Source organism: Bombina bombina, chromosome 7 (assembly GCF_027579735.1).
Source record: "Bombina bombina isolate aBomBom1 chromosome 7, aBomBom1.pri, whole genome shotgun sequence".
NCBI lineage: Eukaryota > Metazoa > Chordata > Amphibia > Anura > Bombinatoridae > Bombina > Bombina bombina.
Window position 1 is genome coordinate 60,013,030 of NC_069505.1, and position 20,768 is coordinate 60,033,797.

General features: G+C 39.7%; 1 protein-coding gene across 4 annotated transcripts in view; it reads left to right on the top strand.

Moving 5' to 3' along the window:
- LOC128635752 (gamma-aminobutyric acid receptor subunit gamma-2) overlaps positions 1 to 20,768 on the top strand; it is a 110,275-nt gene that overhangs the window by 48,958 nt on the left and 40,549 nt on the right. The gene's annotated exons all lie outside the window — the stretch shown is intronic.

The following is a 20,768-nucleotide window of genomic DNA, read 5'->3' on the forward strand; positions in this document are numbered from 1 at the left end:
CCTAACACTAACCCCTGAAGATCCACATACAGTTTTGAAGAGCCGACATCCATCCTTAACGAAGCTGGGAGAAGTCTTCATCCAAGCGGCAAGATGTCCTCAACGAAGCCGGTAGAATGGTTCTCCAGATGGGCAGAAGTCTTCATCCAGACGGCATCTTCTATCTTCATCCTTCCGACGCGGAGCGGCTCCATCTTCAAGACATCCGGCGCGGAGCATCCTCTTCAATCGGCGACTTCTTCTGGAATGAAGGTTTCTTTAAATGATAGAATTCTATCAGCCAATCGAAATAAAGGTTGAAAAAATCCTATTGGCTGATGCAATCAGCCAATAGGATTGAACTGCAATCCTATTGGGTGATCCAATCAGCCAATAGGATTGAGCTTGTATTCTATTGGCTGATTAGAACAGCCAATAAAATGCAAGCTCAATCCTCAACCTTAATCCTCAACGGTGTTAGGGTTAGACTTAGATTTAGGGGTTAATAAATTTAGTATAGTGGCGGCGACGTTGGGGGCGGTAGATTAGGGGTTAATAAATGTAGATAGGTGGTGGTGATGTTAGGGACAGCAGATTAGGGGTTAATAATATTTAACTAATGTTTGCAAGGTGGAAGTACGTCGGTTTAGGGGTTAATAAATTTAGTATAGTGGCGGCGACATTGGGGACGGCAGATTAGGGGTTAATAATATTTAACTAGTGTTTGCGATGCGGGAATGTGGCGGTTTAGGGGTTAACAAGTGTAGGTAGGTTGCGGCGACATTGGGGGCGGGAGATTAGGGGTTAATAAATATAATGTAGGTGTCGGCGATGTTGGGGGCAGCAGATTAGGGGTTAATAAGTATAATGTAGGTGTTGGTGATGTCCGGAGCGGCAGATTAGGGGTTAATAAATATAATGTAGGTGTCGGCGATGTCGGGGGCGGCAGATTAGGGGTGTTAAGACTTGGGGTTCATGTTAGGGTGTTAGGTGTAAACATAAAATTAGTTTCCCAATAGGAATCAATGGGGCTGCGTTACGGAGCTTTACGCTGCTTTTTTGCAGGTGTTAGACTTTTTCTCAGCCAGCTCTCCCCATTGATGTCTATGGGGAAATCGTGCACGAGCACGTACAACCAGCTCACCGCTGACTTAAGCAGCGCTGGTATTGGAGTGCAGTATGGAGCACAATTTTGCTCTACGCTCACTTCTTGCCTTTTAACGCCGGGTTTGTAAAAACCTGTAGGAAAGTGAGCAGTGACAATAACGTGCAAGTTAGCACCGCACCCCTCATAACGCAAAACTCATAATTAACTGATGTCGTACGCAATGATAAATTTGATGGAAATGTTTATTCTGCAGTAGCACTAAAGGCACTTGCATTTTACCCCAAATTATCTATGTAGCATTTTATTTATAATCCTTTATTGTTATTTCTTTTTATTTAACCCCTTCCTGTTATTAGAATGTTTCATGCCGTCCTGAAAACGCAGGGATTTAACTTTGCGTCCCCCTGTGAAAAATATTGCTGAATCCAACTGTGGGACTTTTCTGGCACCTCAGGCTGTTCCCAGGATCCAATCACTTACAGGTAGATTACAAGTTTTGCGTTCGTGTTTTAATGCTGAAAAAATGTTAATTTTAGCATTAAAACAGCAACGCAGCCATTACGAGTCTTGTCGGTATAGCTGTACCGCAAGCCTTTTAGTCTGTAATGAAACGCCAGTCCCAAAACTCAAAAAAATTACGTTTTTTTCATGGGATTCCCATAGCGCAGCCATTACAAGTTTTGCAGTGAGGCTAAAAAGCTTGCGTTACACCCTATAACGACAAGTTCCGTACCGCCATCTGAGAGCAGTAGTTATGAGTTTTAAACAACAAAACTGTTACATAAAACTCATAACTAAACTGCTACATAGTACACTAACACCCATAAACTACCTATTAACCCCTAAACCGATGCCCTCCCGCATCGCAAATACTATATTAAAGTTATTAACCCCTAATCTGCCGCTCCCGACATCGCTGCCACTAAGAAAATGTTTTAATCCCTATTACGCCGCTCCCTGACATCGTCGCCACTATACTAAATGTATTAAGCCCTATTCCCCCGCACCCCAACATCGTCCACACTATAATAAAGATATTAACCCCTATTTCGCCACTCCCCGACATCGCCACCACTAAATAAAGCTATTAACCCCTAAACCTCTGGCCTCCCACATTACTACCACTAAATAAACTGATTAACCCCTAAACCGCCAGCCCCCCCATTGCAACAACCTAAATTAAACTATTAACCCCTAACCCTAAACCTAACCCTAACACCCCCTAACTTTAACATAATTAAAACAGAGCTAAACTAAAGTTACAATTATTAACTAAATAATACCTATTTAAAACTAAATACATACCTAAGATAGCTACAATATAACTAATAGTTACATTGTAGCTAGCTTAGGTTTTATTTCACAGGTAAGTTTGTATTTATTTTAACTAGGTAGACTAATTAGTAAATAGTTATTAACTATTTACTATTACCTAGTTAAAATAAATACAAACTTACCTGTGAAATAAAACCTAAGCTGCCTTATACTAAAACCTAACATAACAAAAAATAAAAAACCCTAAAATTCCAAAAAATAAAAAAACTACCATTACAAAAAATAACAAACAAATTATCCAAAACCATAAAAATTATTCCTATTCTAATACCCTGTTTAAAAAAAAAAAAAAAAAAACACCCCAAAGTAAAAAACCCTAATCTATAATAAACTACCAAGGGCCCTTAAAAGGGCATTGCCCTAAAGAAATCAGCTCTTTTTCTATAAAAGAAAAAAAAACACCCCTAAGAGTATACAAACCCCCAACCCCAAACCCACAAAATAAAAATAAAATAAAACCTAATCTACCCATTGCCCTGAAAAGGGCATTTTATGGGCACTGTCCTTAAAATGGCATTCAGCTCTTTTGCTGCCCATTAAAAATAAAAATAAAAAATGGCTATTCTAAAAAAAAAACACCCCAAAACGAAAAAAAAAACATTAGACAAAATAACAAAGGGCTAGATTTGGAGTTTTGTCGGTAAAGACTTGGGGTGCTAACGAGCCTTTTTTTTCCAGCGCACCCTTAAGACAACGCTGGTATTACGAGTTTTCTAAATGGCTGCGTTAGCCTCAGAAAAGTGAGCGTTGAGCCAAATTTAGCTCCACTTCAACCCTCAATACCAGTGTTGCCTACAGTAGCGGTAAGCTGGAAAAACATGCTTGTGCACGATTTCCCCATAGGATGCAATGGGACTGAGCTGGCTGAAAAAAAAACACCTGCAAAAAAGCAGCGTTCAGCTCCTAACGCAGCCCCATTGTTTCCTATGGGAAAACACTTTCTAAGTCTACACCTAACACTCTAACATGTACCCCGAGTCTAAACACCCCTAACATTACACTTATTAACCCCTAATCTGCCGCTATCGCTGACACCTACATTATATTATTAACCCCTAATCTGCCACTCCGGACACCGCCGCCACCTACATTATAGCTATGAACCTCTAATCTGCTGTCCCTAACATCGCTGACACCTATATTATATTTATTAACCCCTAATCTGTCCCCCCCAACGTCGCCTCCACATACCTACACTTATTAACCCTTCATGTGCCGACCACATGAAATGTATTAACCCCTAAACCACCGCACTCCTGCCTCGCAAACACTATCATAAATTTTATTAACCCCTAATCTGGCCTCCCTAACATCGCCGCCACCTACCTACAATTATTAACCCCTAATCTGCCGCCCCCAACGTCGCCGCTACTATAATAAAGTTATTAACCCCTAAACCTAAGTCTAACCCTAACCCTAACACCCCCCTAACTTAAACATAATTTAAATAAATCTAAATAAATTTACTATAATTAAATAAATTAATCCTATTTAAAACTAAATACTTACCTATAAAATAAACCCTAATATAGCTACAATATAACTAATAGTTACATTGTAGCTATTTTAGGATTTATATTTATTTTACAGGCAACTTTGTATTTATTTTAACCAGGTACAATAGCTATTAAATAGTTAATAACTATTTAATAGCTACCTAGTTAAAATAATTACAAAAGTACCTGTAAAATAAATCCTAAGCTGCCTTATACTAAAACCTAACATAACAAAAAATAAAAAACACTAAAATTAGGTTTAGGGGTTAATAGACTTAGGTTTAGGGGTTAATAACTTAATTATAGTAGCGGCGACGTTGGGGGCGGCAGATTAATGGTTAATAATTGTAGGTAGGTGGCGGCGATGTTAGGGAGGGCAGATTAGGGGTTAATAACATTTATTATAGTGTTTGCGAGGTGGGAGTGCGGCGGTTTAGGGGTTAATACATTTTTCTCCTACATTGGTGTATCCGGTCCACGGCTTCATCCTTACTTGTGGGATATTCTCAATCCCTACAGGAAGTGGCAAAGAGAGCACACAGCAAAGCTGTCCACATAGCTCCCCTCAGGCTCCGCCCCCCCAGTCATTCTCTTTGCCGCTCTAACTAGTAGCACCTCCACGGGGGTCGTAAAGAGTATGTGGTGTTAGTTGTAGTTTTTATTTCTTCTATCAAGAGTTTGTTATTTTAAAATAGTGCCGGCTTGTACTATTTACTCTGAAGCAGAAAGTGATGAAGATTTCTGCTGAGAGGAATATGATTTTAGCACCAGTAACTAAAATCCATTGCTGTTCCCACGCAGGACTGTTGAATACCAGAGAACTTCAGTTGGGGGGAACAGTTTGCAGGCTTAACTGCTTCAGGTATGATCAGTCATTTTTCTAACAAGACCAAGTAATGCTAGAAGACTGTCAGAAATCCCCTCAGGGATCGGTAAGCCATTTTTCTCAGACTCTGTATAAAATGATGGCTTAAAGTAAGGGCTCAATGCTGGTTGACACTATTGTGGGCTTAATCGATTGCTTATTAGCATGTTTCAGTATGAATAAGGTGTTTTTTGAGACTTTTAAAACACTTATGGGGTTTAATATTACGCCTGGCACTTAATTAGACACCTAATCTAGTCTAAAAGGCCCCTCCACTCTGGAATGAAGAGGGAGGAGGCCTCATTTTCGCGCCTCAATTGCGCAGTTATTTTGGCTAGACAGTTCATGCAGCTTCAAGTGGGGAGTCCAGAGCCATCAGAAAGGACTTCAGAGAGGCTTATTTCCTACTCAAATAATCCCTAAGGAAGGTAAAAGCCACAGTAGAGGCTGTGGCATTGTGCTGTAGTGTTTTTAACCGGTTAACTGCTGTTCTTAGCTCCGGTTTGGGCATTAAGGGGTTAATTGGTCTGAAAAATTGTGTGCAATCTTTTCAAAGCATTAAGACACTGTGGTGAAAATTTCATTAAAATCGGATGTTTATTTGATGTTTTTTTGATGTTTTAGTAATAAAGTGTGCACTTTTATTATTTAAAGACACAGTAACGTTTTTGTCAAAATTATTTTTTATTGCATTGAAGTTCTGTCTAAGTCTGTCAAACATGTCTGACCCTTCAGATAGCCTTTGTTCTGTATGTTTAAAGGACAAGGCGGTTCCCCCATTAAATTTATGTGTGAAGTGTGCCATAGCGTCCAAACAGCTTAAGGACCGTACAGTCACGCTTAAAGATGTAGCCCAAGATGATTCTTTAGCTGAAGGTAGTGAGGATAGCTCGCTATCCTCTCCTTCTGTGTCAACACCAGCTATGCCCGCGGAAGCGATGCCCAGTACATCTAGCGCACCAATTGCTATTACTTTGCAACAGTTAGCAGCTGTAATGGATAATTCTCTCGCAGCATTTTTATCCAAACTGCCTGCTTTTCCAAGGAAGCGTGATAGCTCAGTTTTAAATGCAGAAGATGAGCAAGCAGATACAGCGGATAATTTATCTGTAGTGCCCTCACATCAATCTGACTTGGCGGTGAGGGAGGGCCTGTCTGAGGTAGAAATTTCTGACACAGGAAAAGTTTCTCAGCAGGCAGAGCCTGATACCATAGCATTTAAATTTAAGCTAGAACACCTCCGCGCCCTGCTTAAGGAGGTCCTAGCTACACTTGATGATTGTGACCCTTTGGTGGTCCCAGAAAAATTGTGTAAAATGGACAAATTCTTAGAGGTCCCAGTACACACTGATGCGTTTTGGATACCTAAGAGGGTGGCGGATATTGTGACTAGGGAGTGGGAGAGACCAGGTGTACCTTTTGTTCCCCCCCCCTATATTTAAGAAAATGTTCCCCATTGTTGACCCCAGAAGGGACGCGTGGCAGACGGTCCCTAAGGTAGAGGGGGCAGTTTCAACACTAGCTAAGCGCACGACTATACCAATAGAAGATAGTTGCGCTTTCAAAGATCCTATGGATAAAAAATTAGAAGGTTTACTTAAGAAAATTTTTGTTCAACAAGGTTTTCTTGTTCAACCAATTTCTTGCATTATTCCTGTAACCACTGCAGCGTCTTTTTGGTTTGAGGAACTAGAAAACTCGCTCCAGAAGGAGACTTCTTATGATGAAGTCATGGACAGAATTCACGCCCTGAAATTGGCTAATTCCTTCATTACAGATGCCGCTTTTCAGTTAGCTAAATTAGCGGCGAAAAATTCTAGTTTTGCAATCGTGGTGCGCAGAGCGCTTTGGCTAAAATCTTGGTCGGCGGATGTGTCGTCCAAAACAAAATTGCTTAATATTCAAGGGTAAGACCCTATTCGGGCCAGAGTTGAAAGAAATTATTTCAGATATCACTGGGGGAAAGGGCCATGCCTTTCCACAAGATAGACCTTTCAAAGCTAAAAATAAGTCTAATTTTCGTTCCTTTCGCAATTTCAGGATTTTTACTGGATTTTTACTGGGTTTTTACTCAAACCTGTTTGTAGTTCCCAAAAAGGAAGGGACTTTCAGGCCAATCCTGGATTTAAAAATCCTAAACAAATTCCTCAGAGTTCCATCATTCAAAATGGAAACCATTCGGACAATTTTACCAATGATCCAGGAGGGTCAATATATGACTACCGTGGACTTAAAGGATGTGTACCTGCATATTCCTATCCACAAAGATCACCATCAGTTCCTGAGGTTCGCCTTTTTGGACAAGCATTACCAATTCGTGGCCCTTCCCTTCGGATTGGCCACTGCTCCCAGAATTTTCACAAAGGTGCTAGGGTCCCTTCTAGCGGTACTAAGACCAAGGGGCATTGCAGTAGCACCTTACCTAGATGACATCTTAATACAAGCGTCGTCCTTTCACAAAGCAAAGGCTCATATGGACATTGTGCTAGCCTTTCTAAGGTCTCACGGGTGGAAAGTAAACATAGAAAAGAGTTCTCTGTCCCCGTTCACAAGGGTTCCCTTCCTGGGAACAATAATAGACTCGGTAGAAATGAAGATCTTTCTGACGGAAGTCAGGAAGTTAAAACTTTTGAACACTTGTCGAGTTCTTCATGCCATTCCTCAACCCTCCGTAGCTCAGTGCATGGAGGTAATAGGACTAATGGTTGCGGCAATGGACGTGGTTCCCTTTGCTCGAATTCATTTAAGACCACTGCAACTGTGCATGCTCAAACAGTGGAATGGGGATTATGCAGATTTGTCTCCCCAAATACAAATGGACCAGAAAACCAGAGACTCACTCCTCTGGTGGTTGTCTCAGGATCACCTATCTCAGGGAATGAGTTTCCGCAGACCGGAGTGGATCATTGTCACGACCGACGCCAGTCTCTTAGGCTGGGGTGCGGTCTGGGAGTCTCTGAAAGCTCAGGGTCTATGGTCTCGGGAAGAATCTCTCCTCCCGATAAACATTTTGGAATTGAGAGCGATATTCACTGCGCTCCAGGCATGGCCTCAACTAGCGGAGGCCAAATTCATCAGATTTCAGTCGAACAACATGACGACTGTAGCGTACATCAATCATCAGGGAGGAACAAAAAGTTCCCTGGCGATGAGGGAGGTATCCAAGATCATCAAATGGGCAGAGGATCACTCCTGCCATCTTTCAGCAATTCACATCCCAGGAGTGGACAACTGGGAAGCGGATTATCTGAGTCGTCAGACTTTCCATCCGGGGGAGTGGGAACTTCACCCGGAGGTTTTTGCCCAGTTAATTCAACTATGGGGCCTGCCAGATCTGGATCTGATGGCGTCACGTCAGAACTCCAAAGTTCCACGTTACGGGTCCAGGTCCAGGGATCCCAAGGCGACATTGGTAGATGCCTTAGTGGCGCCTTGGTCGTTGAATCTAGCTTATGTCTTTCCACCGTTTCCTCTTCTCCCCCGGCTAATAGCCAGGATCAAACAGGAGAAGGCTTCGGTAATTCTGATAGCTCCTGCGTGGCCACGCAGGACTTGCTATGCAGACCTGGTGAATATGTCATTGGTTCCACCATGGAAGCTACCTTTGAGACAGGACCTTCTAATCCAAGGTCCATTCACACATCCAAACCTAGTTTCTCTGCAACTGACTGCTTGGAGATTGAACGCTTAATTCTAGCTAAGCATGGGTTCTCTGAATCAGTTATAGATACTCTGATCCAGGCCAGAAAGCCTGTCACCAGGAAAATTTACCATAAGATATGGCTGAAATATCTTTGTTGGTGTGAATCCAAGGGGTACTCGTGGAGTAAGATTAGTATTCCGAGGATATTGTCTTTTCTCCAAGAAGGATTGGAGAAAGGATTGTCAGCTAGTTCCTTAAAGGGACAGATATCTGCTCTGTCTATCCTGTTACACAAGCGTCTGGCAGCAGTACCAGACGTTCAGGCATTTGCACAGGCTCTAGTTAGAATCAAGCCTGTCTATAAATCGGTGGCTCCTCCATGGAGTCTAAATTTAGTTCTTTCAGTTCTTCAAGGGGTTCCTTTGAACCTTTACATTCCATAGATATTAAGTTATTATCTTGGAAAGTTTTGTTTTTGGTAGCTATTTCTTCTGCTCGAAGAGTTTCAGAATTGTCTGCTTTGCAGTGTAATTCACCTTATCTGGTGTTCCATGCAGATAAGGTTGTTTTGCGTACCAAACCTGGTTTTCTTCCAAAAGTGGTTTCTAATAAGAATATTAACCAGGAAATCATTGTTCCTTCTCTGTGCCCTAATCCAGCTTCTAAGAAGGAACGACTGTTACACAATCTTGATGTGGTTCGTGCTTTAAAATTCTATTTACAAGCAACTAAAGATTTCAGACAAACATCATCCTTGTTTGTTGTCTATTCTGGTAAGAGGAGAGGTCAGAAAGTGACTGCTACCTCTCTTTCCTTCTGGCTGAAAAGCATCATCAGATTGGCTTATGAGACTGCTGGACAGCAGCCTCCTGAACGAGTTACAGCTCATTCCACCAGAGCTGTGGCTTCCACATGGGCTTTCAAGAATGAGGCTTCTGTTGAACAGATTTGTAAGGCAGCGACTTGGTCTTCACTGCATACATTTGCCAAATTTTACAAATTCGATACTTTTGCTTCTTCGGAGGCTATTTTGGGGAGAAAGGTTTTACAAACAGTGGTGCCTTCCGTTTAGGTTACCTGACTTGTTCCCTCCCTTCATCCATGTCCTTAAGCTTTGGTATTGGTTCCCACAAGTAAGGATGAAGCCGTGGACTGGATACACCAATGTAGGAGAAAACAGAATTTATGTTTACCTGATAAATTTCTTTCTCCTACGGTATATCCGGTCCACGGCCCACCCTGGCATTTTAGTCAGGTTTAAATTTATTTTTGTAAACTACAGTCACCACTGCACCCTATGGTTCTCCTTTTTCTCCTAACCGTCGGTCGAATGACTGGGGGGGCGGAGCCTGAGGGGAGCTATGTGGACAGCTTTGCTGTGTGCTCTCTTTGCCACTTCCTGTAGGGATTGAGAATATCCCACAAGTAAGGATGAAGCCGTGGACCGGATACACCGTAGGAGAAAGAAATTTATCAGGTAAACATAAATTCTGTTATGTCTGGTCGGCAGATTAGGGGTTAATAAGTGTAGGTAGGTGGCGGCGACGTTGGGGGGACAGATTAGGGGTTAATAAATATAATATAGGTGTCGGCGATGTTAGGGACAGCAGATTAGGGGTTCATAGCTATAATGTAGGTGGCGAGGGTGTCCGGTCGGCAGATTAGGGGTTAAATCATTTTATTATAGTGTTTGCGATGTGGGGGGGCCTCGGTGTAGGGCTTCATAGGTAGTTTATGGGTGTTAGTGTACTTTTTAGCACTGTAGTTAAGAGCTTTATGTTCCGGCGTTAGCCCATAAAACTCTTAACTACTGACTTTTTTTTGCGGTAGGAGTCTTGGAGGTAGAGGCTGTACCGCTCACTTTGTCCAAGACTCGTAATACCGGCGTTAGGCAAATCCCATTAAAAAGATAGGATACGCAATTGACGTAAGGGGATTTGCGGTAGCCTCGAGTCGCAGAAAAAAAAGTGAGCGGTTCACCTGTACCTGTCAGACTCGTAATACCAGCAGGCGTTAAAAAGCAGCGTTAGGACCCCTTAACGCTGCTTTTTAAGGCTAACGCAAAACTCTAAATCTAGGTTTAATTATCCAAAATAATAGCAATTATTCCTATTCTAATACCCATTTTAAAAAAAACACCCCAAAAGAAAAGAAACCTAATCTATAATAAACTACCACTAGCCCTTAAAGGGACAGTCTAGGCCAAAATAAACTTTCATGATTCAGATAGAGCATGCAATTTTAAACAATTTTCCAATTTACTTTTATCACCAATTTTGCTTCATTCTCTTGGTATTCTTAGTTGAAAGCTTAACCTAGGAGGTTCATATGCTAATTTCTTAGACCTTGAAGCCCACCTCTTTCAGATTGCATTTTAATGGTTTTTCACCACTAGAGGGTGTTAGTTCACATATTTCATATAGATAACACTGTGCTCGTTCACGTGAAGTTATCTTGGAGCAGACACTGATTGGCTAGACTGCAAGTCTGTCAAAAGAACTGAAAAAAGGGGCAGTTTTCAGAGGCTTAGATACAAGATAATCACAGAGGTTAAAAGTATATTATTATAACTGTGTTGGTTATGAAAAACTGGGAAATGGGTAATAAAGGGATTATCTATCTTTTAAAACAATAACAATTCTGGTGTAGACTGTCCCTTTAAAAGGGCCTTTTGTAGGGCATTGCCCTAAAGAAATCAGCTCTTTCTTCAAACAAAAATACAAAGACCCACTAACATTGCAAACCCCCACCCCGCCAAACCCACAAAATAAAAAAAACTATCTAAAAAAAACCTAATCTAACCATTGCCCTGAAAAGTGCATTTGTATGGGCATTGCCCTTAAAAGGGCATTCAGCTCTTTTAAGAAATGCCGCAACCCTAATCTAAAAATAAAACCCACCCCGAATCAGCCAATAGAATGAGAGCTGCTTAAATCCTATTGGCTGATTTGAACAGCCAATAGGATTTTAGCAGCCCTAATTCCTATTGGCTGATTTAAATTTTCCAGCCAATAGGAATGCAATGGCACCCCCAGTATAAAAGGGGTACCTTGCATTTCAATCCTCAATGTGCGGTGGATGATTGCATGAAGAGGACCTCCACGTCAGATTGATGGACTTCCACCTTGGACCTCTGCTTTGGACCTCTGCTTATCGACCGCTCTGCCTCCGCAGGGATGAAGAAGATGCCAGTCCCGGATGGATGAAGATGGAGCTGCCTGGATAAAGATGGAGCCGCCGGGATGAAGATCGTTCAAGCGGGACTTCAGCAACTGTGAGTACCTATAGAGGGGTTAGTGTTAGGTTTTTTGGGGTGTTTTTTTTTTTTTTAGATTAGGGTTAGGGCATTTCTTAAAAGAGCTGAATGCCCTTGGTAGTTTATTCTAGATTAGGGTTTTTTTTATTTTGGGGTGTTTTTTTTTTTTTATACAGGGTATTAGAATAGGAATAATTTTTATTGTTTTCGATAATTTCGTTTGTTATTTTTTGTAATGGTAGGTTTTTTTATTTTTTGTAATTTTAGGGTTTTTTATTTTTTGTAATGTTAGGTTTTAGTGTAAGGTAACTTAGGTTTTATTTCACAGGTAAGTTTGTATTTATTTTAACTAGGTAGTTAGTAAATAGTTAATAACTATTTACTAACTAGTTTACTGAGTTAAAATAAATACAAACTTACCTGTGAAATAAAAATAAAACCTAAGCTAGCTACAATATACACTATTAGTTATATTGTAGCTAGCTTAGGTTTTATTTCCCAGGTAAGTATGTATTTAGTTTTAAATAAGTATTATTTAGTTAATAATTGTAACTTTAATTTAGCTCTATTTTTATTATGTTAAAGTTAGGGGGTGTTAGGGTTAGGTTTAGGGGTTAATAGTTTAATTTAGGTTGTTGCGATGTGGGGGACTGGCGCTTTAGGGGTTGATAGGTTTATTTAGTGGTAGTGATGTGGGAGGCCAGAGGTTTAGGGGTTAATAGAATCCAATCAGCCAATAGGATTGATCTCGCATTCTATTGGCTGTTCCAATCAGCCAATAGAATGCGAGCTCAATTCTATTGGCTGATTGCATCAGCCAATAGGATTTTTCCTACCTTAATTCCGATTGGCTGATAGAATCCTATCAGCCAATCAGAATTCAAGGGACACCATCTTGGATGACGTAATTTAAAGGAAACTTCATTCGTCTGGTGGACTTCGTTGGAAGAGGATGCTTCGCGTCGGCTGGATTGAAGATGGACCCGCTCCAGAAGGATGAAGATAGAAGACGCCGCCTGGATGAAGACTTCTGCCCCTCTGGAGGACCTCTTCTTCCCGGATCGGATGAAGACTTCTGGCCGTCTGGAGGATCACTTGTGCCCAGCTTCTTGGAGGACTTCGGCCCGGCTGGGTGAAGACGTCTCAAGGTAGGGTGATCTTCAAGGGGTTAGTGTTAGGTTTTATTAAGGGAGGATTGGGTGGGTTTTAGAGTAGGGTTGGGTGTGTGGGTGGTGGGTTTTAATGTTGGGGGGGTATTGTATTTTTCTTTCAGGTAAAAGAGCTGATTGCTTTGGGGCAATGCCCTGCAAAAAGCCCTTTTAAGGGCTATTTGTAATTTAGTATAGGGTAGGGATTTTTATTTTTTGGGGGGGCTTTTTTATTTTATTAGGGGGATTAGATTAGGTGTAATTAGTTTAAAAATTTGTATTTTATTTTTTATTTTCTGTAATTTAGAGTTTGTTTTTTTCGTAATTTAGTTTATTTTATTTTATTGTATTTAATTGTAGTTAGTTTAGGGAATTAATTTAATTATAGTGTAGTGTTAGGTGTAATTGTAACTTAGGTTAGGGTTTATTTTACAGATAAATTTGTACTTATTTTAGCTAGGTAGTTATTAAATAAATAACTATTTAATAACTATTGTACCTAGTTAAAATAAATACAAAGTTGCCTGTAAAATAAAAAATAAACCCTGAGATAGCTACAATGTAACTATTAGTTATATTGTAGCTAGCTTAGGGTTTATTTTATAGGTAAGTATTTAGTTTTAAATAGGATTAATTTATTTCATTGTAGTAATTTTATTTTGTTATATTTAAGTTAGGGGGTGTTAGGGTTAAGGTTAGACTTAGGTTTAGGGGTTAATAAATTTAGTATAGTGGCGGCGAAGTTGGGGGCGGCAGATTAGGGGTTAATAAATGTAGGTAGGTGTCGGCGATGTTAGGGACGGCAGATTCGGGGTTATTAATATTTAACTAGTGTTTGCGAGGCGGGAGTGTGGCGGTTTAGGGGTTAATACATTTATTTAAGTGGCGGCGATGTCCGGTCGGCAGATTAGGGGTTAAAAACTTTAGTTAAGTGTTTGCGATGTGGGGGGGGGGCCTCAGTTTAGGGTTTAATAGGTAGTTTATGGGTGTTAGTGTACTTTTTAGCACTTTAGTTAAGAGTTTTATGTTGCAGCGTTAGCCCATAAAACTCCTAACTACTGACTTTTAAATGCGGTAGGAGTATTGACAGGAGAGGGTGTACCGCTCACTTTTTCAAGCAATCGTAATACCGGCGTTAGGAAAATCCCATTGAAAAGATAGGATACGCAATTGACGTAAGGGGATTTGCGGTATGCTAAAATCGCGGAAAAAAAATCAGCGGTACATTTGTACCTGCCAGACTCGTAATACCAGCGGGCGTTAAAAAGCAGCGCTGGGACCCCTCAACGCTGCTTTTTAAGGCTAACGCAAGACTCGTAATCTGTAATATGAGAGCTCTAAAGTCGTGCTAACATGATACGCATTAAATTAAATTGCGCTCAACTTGTAATACATGTGCAAAAGGCAGACAAGAACCAAATATCACCCACACGCTACAGTTAGCTCGCCACTCGTAATCTACTACTTGATATGCTAAAAAAGTTTTCCTATGAGTATTCAGTGACCATTTAACTAAACAGAGCAACTAATCAATATTTATAGCAATGTTACAAGTTTGCTTTTTGCAACCCAGACTTAAATGCAGCAACTAAAAAACACCTAGATTACCAGTTTTGCGTTACGGTTTTAACACTGAAAAAAATGGCAATTTCAGTGTAAAAGCCGTAACGCAGCCATTACGAGTTGTCGGTGTAGCTATACCGCAAGCATTGTAGCCTGTAACGCAACGTCAATCCCGCACTCAAAAAAAATACGTTTTTGAGTGGGATTTCCATAGCGTCGGTATTACAGGTTGTGCGGTGAGGCTAAAATGCTTGCGTTCTAGCCTATACCGGCACGATCCGTTCCGCCATCTTAGAGCAGTAGTTATGAGTTTTGTGCAACAAAACTGTTACACAAAACTCATAACTAAAATGTTACAAAGTACACCAACACCAATAAACTACCTATTAACCCCTTTTCCGCCGCCCTCCCGCATCGCAAATACTAAAATAAACTTATTAACCCCTAATCTGCCGTTCCCGACATCGCCACCACTAATAAATTATTAACCCTTATTCCCCCACACCCCAACATCGCAGACACTATAATAAAGATATTAACACCTATTTCGCCGCTCCCCAACATCGCCACCACTAAATAAAGTTATTAACCCTTAAACCTCTGGCCTCCCACATCACCACCACTAAATAAACCTATTAACCCCTAAACCGCCAGCCACCCACATTGCAAAAAACTAAATTAAACTATTAACCCCTAAACCTAACAACCCCCTAACTTTAAATTAAAATTACAATATCCCTATCTTAAAATAAATAAAAATTTACCTGTGAAATTTAAAAAAAAACTAAGTTTAAACTAACAATTAACCTAACATAACTATTATACTAAAATTAAAATAACTACCAAATAAATAAACTAAATTACACATTAAAAAAACAAAACAAAAAAATGTAATTCTAAAATTAAAAAAAAAATACTAAATTACAAAAAATAACAAACACTAAATTACGAAAAATAACAAATGAAATGATCTAAAATAAAAACGATTACACCTAATCTAATAGCCCTATAAAAATAAAAAGCCCCCAAAATAAAAAAAAACCTAGGCATTGCCCTGAAGAAATCAGCTCTTTTACCTGAAAAAAATACAAAGACCCTCCAACAGTAAAACCCACCACCCAACCCCCCAAAATAAAAAAAAACCTAACTCTACCAAAAACCTAAGCTACCCATTGCCCTGAAAAGGGCATTTGTATGGGCATTGCCCTTAAAAGGGCAGTTAGCTCTTTTGCATTGCCCTTTAAAGGTCATTTAGCTCTTTTAAAAAAGCCCAAACCCTAATCTAAAAAAAAAAAACACCCAAAAAAAGTTAAAAAAAAAATGAACACTAACCCTCGACGATCCACTTACAGTTTCTGAGGTCCGGACATCCAGGCGAGAAGTCTTCATCCAAGCGGCAAGGTCTTCATCCATCCAGGCGGCATCTTCTATCTTCATCCCGGCGGTGTCTTCTATCTTCATCCCGGCGGCGTGAAGCGGGTCCATCCTTGAAGACATCCAGCGAGGAGCGTCCTCTTCATATGGTCACCACCGTACTCTGAATCTTCAATGCAAGGGAGCCGTTTCAAAATGGCGTCCCTTGCATTCCTATTGACTGATTTTGATTTGTTTTAATTCAAATAAGCCAATAGGATGAGAGCTACTGAAATCCTATTGGCTGTTCAAATCAACCAATAGGATGAGAGCGTATGAAATTCTATTGGCTATTCAAATCAGCCAATAAAATTTCAGTAGCTCTCATCCTATTGGCTGAATTTGAATTTCAAAAATCAAATCAGCCAATAGGAATGCAAGGGACGCCATATTGAAAAGGCTCCCTTGCATTGAAGATTCAGTGTACGGCTGTGACCGCATGAAGAGGACGCTCCGCGCCGGATGTCTTCAAGGATGGACCAGCTTCACATTGCCGGGATAAAGATAGAAGACGCCGCCGGGATGAAAATAGAAGACACTGCATGGATGGATGAAGACCTCACCGCCTGGATGAAGACTTCTCGCCGCCTGGATATCCGGACTTCAGAAACTGTGAGTGGATCTTCGGGGGTTTTCAGGGCAATCGGTAACTTAGGTTTTTTGTTAGAGTTAGGTTTTTTATTTTGGGGGTTTGGTTTTGTAATTTAGTGTTTATTTTTTGTAATTTTAGAATAAATTTTTTTAGTAGTTTATTTAATTGGTAGTTATTTTAATTTTAATATAATAGTTATGTTAGGTTAATTGTTAGTTTAAACTTTGTTTTTTTTTATTTCACAGGTAAGTTTTTATTTATTTTAAGATAGGGATATTGTAATTTTAATTAAAGTTATTGGGTTGTTAGGTTTAGTGGTTAACAGTTTAATTTATTTTTTTGCGATGTGGGTGGGTGGCTGGCGGTTTAGGGGTTAATAGGTTTATTTAGTGGTGGTGATGTGGGAGGCCAGAGGTTTAAGGGTTAATAACTTTATTTAGTGGTGGCGATGTTGGGGAGCGGCGAAATAGGTGTTAATATCTTTATTATAGTGTCTGTGATGTTGGGGTGTGGGGGAATAAGGGTTAATAATTTATTAATAATTATATAATAATACTTTAATTTAGTTTTTGCGATGTGGGGGGCTGGTGGTTTAGGTGTTAATAGGTTTATTTAGTGGTGGTGATGTAGGAGGCCAGAGGTTTAGGGGTTAATAACTTTATTTAGTGGCGGCGATGTCAGGGAGCAGCGGAATAGGGGTTAATATCTTTATTATAGTGTTGGAGATGTTGGGGTTCGGGGGAATAGGGGTTAATAACTTATAGTGGTGACGATGTCGGGGAACGGTGGAATAGGGGTTAATAACTTTTATTAGTTGTGGTGATGTCAGGAGCGGCAGATTAGGGGTTAATAACTTTATTTTGGTGTTGGCGATGTTGGGGGCAGCAGATTAGGGGTGTTTAGACTTAGGGTTTATGTCGCCATTCCGCGCTTCAGGTGTTAGTTTTTTTTCTAACACTCTCTCCCCACTGATGTCTATGAAGAAAGTGTGCACGAGCACGTATTCTCAGCCCTTGGATTTTGTATGGTATGGAGCTCATCGCCACCATATCGCACACACAAGGAGGCTTTTTAGAAACTTGTAATAGCAGCGCTATGGAGGGTGTTGCGTTCGTTTCGCACCCTCTATAGCGCAAAACTTGTAATCTAGGTGAAAGTTAATTATATTCATTGTTAAAAAAAATTTTCTCAAGATCTTAGAAGTCTGTGTCACTTTAGATATTGTCTGAAATAATAGATGCTTAGAAAACCGTTTTTTTTTTTTTTACTATGGCTCATTTGGAAATGCATTCAGCAATGTCTTTAACATTCGGCTTTCCTCTGCAGTATAAATCTGAATATAAATGACATTGTTGTGTGCACTGGTGCATTAAATCCTTCATCGCAGCAAGTCCACTATGGCCACACCCATGACAAAGCCAAGACCCTTCTTCAGCCATGGTTCTCCCGGTGGTTGGGAGGTATTATTTATAGTAGTTTAAAGGGAAATTAAACCCATTTTTTTTATTTCATGATTCAGATAGAACATGCAATTTTAAACAACTTTCTAATTGACTTCTATTATCTAATTTGCTTCATTCTCTTCATATTGTTTGCTGAAAAGCATATTTAGATAGGCTCAGTAGCAGCTGATTGGTGGCTGCACATAGATGCCTTGTGTGATTGGCTCACCAATGTGCATTGCTATTTCTTCAACAAAGGATATCTAAAGAATGAAGCAAATTAGGTAATAAAAGTTAATTGGAATGTTGTTTAGAATTGTATTCTCTACCGGAATCATGAAATCTTGGGTTTAGTGTCCCTTTAAGTCTGCCAACCTGTTCAAAGTTAATCCCTGTATTTATTAGACTGCTTTTCTTTGAAATATGCCTGATGTGTTGGTACCGTAAATTGAGTATTTTTTACGTTATTAAATGTTGGGGGGGGGGAAACATAAAAATGTTTTATTTTTTATATTTTGTTAATTATTCTGCATATAGCATCTATTTTTACAGAGTTTTTTGGTAAATAATATTTTTTTTTAATATTTGATGTCAGCTTAAGTTAAAGGAAAAAACAATCGCCCAGCACTCCCAGTAAACATCAAGGTGCACGCAGCAAGGATCCTGCACCAATCCTTCAAATAACAGCAAATCCAAGAAAGGGCCACAGCACCTAGTTATGCATCAAACGTGAAGATTTATTGTGGAGACATCACCATGTAAAAAAAACAACGTTTCGGTCAACAATAGACCTTAATCATGTTATATCACAGCTCTATTGTTGACCGAAACGTTGTTTTTTTTACATGGTGATGTCTCCACAGTAAATCTTCACGTTTGATGCATAACTAGGTGCTGTGGCCCTTTCTTGGATTTGCAGCTTAAGTTAAAGGGGCAGTAAAGTCATTATTAGACATTATTGATTCAGACAGAGCATACTATTTTAAACAACTTGCCAATTTATTTCTATGATTTAATTTGCTTCCTTTTCTTGTTTTCCTTTGTTCAAGGGTTTATCTAGGTACGTTCAGGAGTAACAAAGCACCTAGGTTCTAGCTGCTGATTGGTGGCAACATACATATGTCTCTTGTCACTGGTTCACCCCAAGTTTATAGTTAGCAACCAGTAGTGCATTGCTGCTCCTTCAACAAATGATACCAAGAGAATGAAGCAAATTTGATAATAGAAGTAAACTGGAAAGTTGTTTAAAATTGTCTGTTCTACCTAAGTCATGAAAGAAAAATTATTGGTTTCATATCCCTTTAAAGTGCCATAAAACAAGTTGAGATCTGTGCATATCCTAAAAGGGCTAATTAATTCAAAGTAGTTTGCATAAAAAAAGTGTTTAAATATTGCTGGCAAGTATTTTAAAATAACAATAAAAAAAAGCAAAAATACTTACATAGCTAAGCTGCCTGGAGCAGCCAACTCCACCCCCCCCCCTCCCTTATCAGTGTTTAGACACAGGCATTGTATTTCAACTGAGTTCACAGCTTCTAGTCATGCTCCAGCAGATAATCCCTATTCACTTTTGCATTCTACTAAAACAACAATAGATATAGATACAGCCATAGAAGGAAATGTGTGTGGGGAGTTAGAGCTTTACAATTCGGAAACTAAAAAATAAAGGGTTAATGACGAGGCGCTGCAGTATAACTTTGCAGGTAAAGTAATTAAAGTACATATTATTATATTTTGTCTCTATCCCAACTTGTTTAATGTCCCTTTAAGCCTATATTATAATTGAATCTAAGACCTATGTTTATCTGAAAGCTTGTAGGTGGTACTTGAATCCGGAGTGTAGAGTTGCTGTATTTCTGGTTCCCTCTCTGTCTCTAACAGTCTAGCACTAGACCGTCATTTTCTCCTTGTTCTCTCCCACCCTCCAAAGTATTTTCCTTTCTCACTCACACATCATTGAAGTGCTCTTCTCTTATATCCTAATCCACTAACTCCATCGTTTATCCCGTTCATCCACTCTCCTCACTATTTGCTATATGAAATATATTATCATAATTAATTACACACCACACTTAAAGGGACATTCCAGTCAAAATTTAAATGCACATAGATTTATTACATCTTTGAATAGAAACATATTTTCAGTATACATGTACTGGCAAAAATGCTTCTAGTAAAAGTTATCACTGTTTTTCCCTTTACGTGAAGCATAGGTAGATATTTTCTCTGCACCCACATTTTAAATAATGCAGCTGATCAGAGTGCCAGTGGGGGGCATGTCAGCAATTAACAAATTGAGTCATTACCAGATGGTACAAGCACCTAAGGCTCTCTGAGCAGGTGCTGTGCTTAAAATGCTGGTGCACGGTGCATACTTAAATACACTTTTGAAACAGCTATAGCTTTTATTAGAAGCATTTTTGCTTACAAAATTGCTTCTGTTTAATACCAAAATGCACCCATGTGGTTTCCAATTTTGGCTGGAATATCCCTTTAACTGATGATTTGATGCACTGTTTTGTGCTTTCTAATGAAAATATTGGTTGGATTAAAATGTTTTGTTAATAAATAATTTAACTAACAACTTGTAATACCAAAGGTTTATTTATTGTACAGGGCAGAGCATAGAATGACTCACCACGGTAAAGGAGCTTGTAGATTAACCCTTTCATGAAAAATATTCAGATTCAGAAGATTTTAATGATGGGATCGGGTCAGGGGCGTCCCTATGACGCTAGGCACTCCCTCCAGACCGTGATCCCATCCTGGAAGTGCCATTGGCTTCAGGACAGCCAAACGGCTCAGACATTCTATTTAGTCCTAACGGCGTAAAAGCCTGGTGCGTTAGGACGGAATAGAATGTCGTAACTGCGTTAAAAGGTTAAATAAAAATGACTGTGCATATATTTAAATTTAGCTCCACTTACT